This window comes from Rutidosis leptorrhynchoides, chromosome 3, assembly GCF_046630445.1.
Source record: "Rutidosis leptorrhynchoides isolate AG116_Rl617_1_P2 chromosome 3, CSIRO_AGI_Rlap_v1, whole genome shotgun sequence".
Classification (NCBI taxonomy): Eukaryota; Viridiplantae; Streptophyta; class Magnoliopsida; order Asterales; family Asteraceae; genus Rutidosis; species Rutidosis leptorrhynchoides.
In genome coordinates, this window is record NC_092335.1 from 227,397,274 (window position 1) to 227,400,978 (window position 3,705).

Below are 3,705 nucleotides of genomic sequence, written 5' to 3' on the forward strand. Positions count from 1 at the left end.
TTCAAACATATCTTAAGGAATTCTTTTTCTAATATGGTGTACCATTGCCAATGCCAATTACCTCGGATCAAAATACTCGTATCGCTTCTAGTTTTGCAAGAAACCTTGGGAACCCGCTTAGGCATGAGTACCACGTATCTCTCACAAACCGACGAACCGAGCAAACGAACGATTTACATCCTGGAAGGACATGTTTCAAACTCGCATTATCGCTTTTAGTTGATCCCTCACACTACGATAGTTACCGTTCTTGTACTAACGCCGCACTTCCGAAACCCTATATGACCGCAAATGTCATACCCCTATTCGTTGGACCAACGCATGTGGCAAACAAACACCGAAATCTGAACTACATCAGGAAACAACAATTGAGATCGTTCAAGTCCGAGAAGGGCTCGAGATGACCCGTAGTCGCCAGAAGAGTTATACCAAACTTAGATGAAAACCTCACAAAATCCCAGTGTGTAACCGCGTGATATTGAGAACCCGCACCTTGGAAAGGTGTAATCCATTTTGGGAAATCGAGGAAGGTTATAACCGCAATATTGAACCTTTTGAAACCTTGGAGCGTATTGGAACCGCTTCCTACCGTTTAGAACTTCCGACTCAATTAAGTTTCCGTTTATCCTACATTTCGTGTAACAAACTTAGAAACGTGTCATGCGGAACAGGAATGTGCAATCCTTCTAGATGCACCAACTATTGATGACAAACTCCTCTTCATGGGAAAACTGGTTGAAATCATGGATCGTGAAATCGAACCTCAATACAACGTAACACCCCGACTATCCGGATTCGTGGAATGTCCAAGAAAGTACCTTCACTCATTCGTAGAGTTACTACTCTAAGTCTCGAGTAAGAGACATCGACTATTACTTCCAACTAAATTTCGGGACGAAATTTCTTTTGAGGTGTGGATAATGTAACATCCCGTGATTTTCCGTTAAATTTATTTTAACACCGTCTCTTTTTTTTTTATATAATATCTTTCGCTATTCAAATTTGTATCTTTCGTTAACTAGTGTTCATGATAATCCCGTTACTCGATTATAACATCTCTCGTTAACTTGCGTTTTAAAAATAGTCGTTTGGTTATTTCCCGCACCCGACAACAAACTTGAGGGACTAATCTCGCCACTCGGGTAAACTTGGCTAACTAGTGACTCCTCACCACCACACACTTCATTTCACCATCTTCTTCCTCTTTTTCTTTCTTCCTTTTCTCTCAAGAACACAAACACAAATTCATCATCTAATTTTGATCTTGGAAGCTCACAACAAATCCGACTACATATTCTTGATCCTCTCATCATCCTCTTCGATTTGATGCTAACCACTTCGATTTTGGGTAACATTTCTAAAACTCTAGATTTCTCAAATTCGTGTTTTTGACTTGATATGTTGTTAATTAGTGTCTATGGCTCGTGTATAACATGAATATATGATTTGTATGCTCGATCTTGATGTTTTGGTGTAACTAGCTTGAAAATGAAAAGTGTATGCTTAATCCTTGATTTTGGATGATGAAATGTGTTTAGATGTTAATGTTTGTGTGTTCAAAGTGTTAGTTACTTCAATAGCTTCGTTTTGGTGTGTTGATTGACATGAAAACCTTACATTAACATGATTAGTGATTTTGAGGTTTGGTTAGGGTTTGACAACTCTTAAAACGAACTTTTGATGCGTTGAATGCTTATTAATGTTATTGATAAGTGTTTAGTCGAATTACATATTTCATTACCTTCAAAACGGCATATCATATGTATAAATTGGATTCCCGAAACTTGAATTGCAATTGATGAACTTGAAACCTTGTTTTGGAACGTTTAACGAACTTTCGACGAGATTTTTGTTGTCTAAAATGATAAATTTGATTTAGGAAATGTATCTAGTTGTGTTCCTTGTCGAAAGAGCTTTCCGGTGATATAAAATACATGTCTTGATTGTTTGCGGATCATAAACTAGGATTGATTGAAGTTTGGCTCGTGCTTTGTGTTTTCTGCAAACAGGACCTGTAAGCCTTTTGGGACGCCGTCCCAACCTCCTAGACGCCGTCCCACCCTTCATATTGGGATGCCGTCCTGACAATTGGGACGCCGTCCCACTCTTCATATCAGGACGCCGTCCTGACAATTGGGACGCCGTCCTGATACACTAAAATGGGCTGTTTGGGTTGTCGTTTGACGTAAAAATGTTTGCTATGCTACGGACCTCCGATTAACGTGAAACTTGGCCAACATACTCATATATGATTATATAACTTAGAAAAATTGTCGGATACCCGACCCGACCCCGTTGACTTTGACTTTGACAAAGTTTGACTTTTAACCAAACTTAACCAAATGGTTGTGCAATCGTTCTAACATGCTTTTATACTTGTATCTTGCATGAAACATGACAACTTGATTCACATGCTACATTATTGAGTCGTAACGAGCCATAGGACTAATTGAACATCTTTGACCTATCGTGTTTACCGTTATTGATACAAACCTATTGTTTAGGTCAAGACTAGCTTTGTCATTGCACGCGTTTACTTGTTGAAGTACTTTATTAACTCTCGTGCTCAAGGTGAGATCATAGTCCCACTTTTTAATCACTTTTATTCTTTACATCGTGGGCTGAGAAACACATACATTTCATACTTATTTACTTTTCATGCTTTTACATTGTGAACAAATACGAATACAAGGATGCATACGAGTTTGAACAAAAGTCCTCAATCCAATTATCATTAGTTCCACTTGCAGGGTGTAAGTGTAAGCGTGTAATTATGTTGTGTGGCCATACGGGTTTAACAAACCCTCATTCAGACGGTTCGCTACCGTTAGTGAATGAAATATAATTTCAACAATGTATAGTGTAAGTTCTAACACTAAATTCAAAATTCAGAGGGAAGATTCGGTTAAGCCTTGATAATTGGGTGCTCGTGATACAAATACTATTTTGGAATGTGAACGATTCTGGTTGAGCAATTCTTAAAGAACCTTGTGGTTCAATACAATTTACTTACTAAACCTATGATTTCACCAACGTTTTCGTTGACAGATTTCTATGTTTTTCTCAGGTCTTGCACGATATGTGATACATGCTTCCGCTCATTATTTGATACTTGCATTGGATGTCGAGTATACATGCTTTTCATGGAGCGTCTTTTGACTTCACTTTAAACCGTGTCGCCTAGATTTCAATCGTACTTATAACGTTGTAACTTAACTTTTGGTTGAACAATTCTTGTAAACTTTGAAACAATCTTTATTTTGAAATGAAGGCGACATATTTTGGTCAAACGTTATCTTAAAGACTTATAATCAGGTAATGGGACCCACGTAGCCGACGCCGTCACTTGACGATTTGTCGGGGTCACTACATGTTAGGCCCAATAGATCTATCTTTAGGATTCGCGTCAATTAGGGTGTCTGTTCCCTAATTCTTAGATTACCAGACTTTAATAAAAAGGGGCATATTCGATTTCGATAATTCAACCATATAATGTAGTTTCAATTACTTGTGTCTATTTTGTCAAACATTTATAAAAGCGCATGTATTCTCAGTCCCAAAAATATAAAGGGTAAAAAAGGCAAATGAAACTCACCATACTGTATTTCGTAGTAAAAATACATATAACGTCATTGAACAAGTGCAAGGTTGGCCTCGGATTCACGAACCTAAATTAATTATATATATATTTATGTGTTGGTCAAT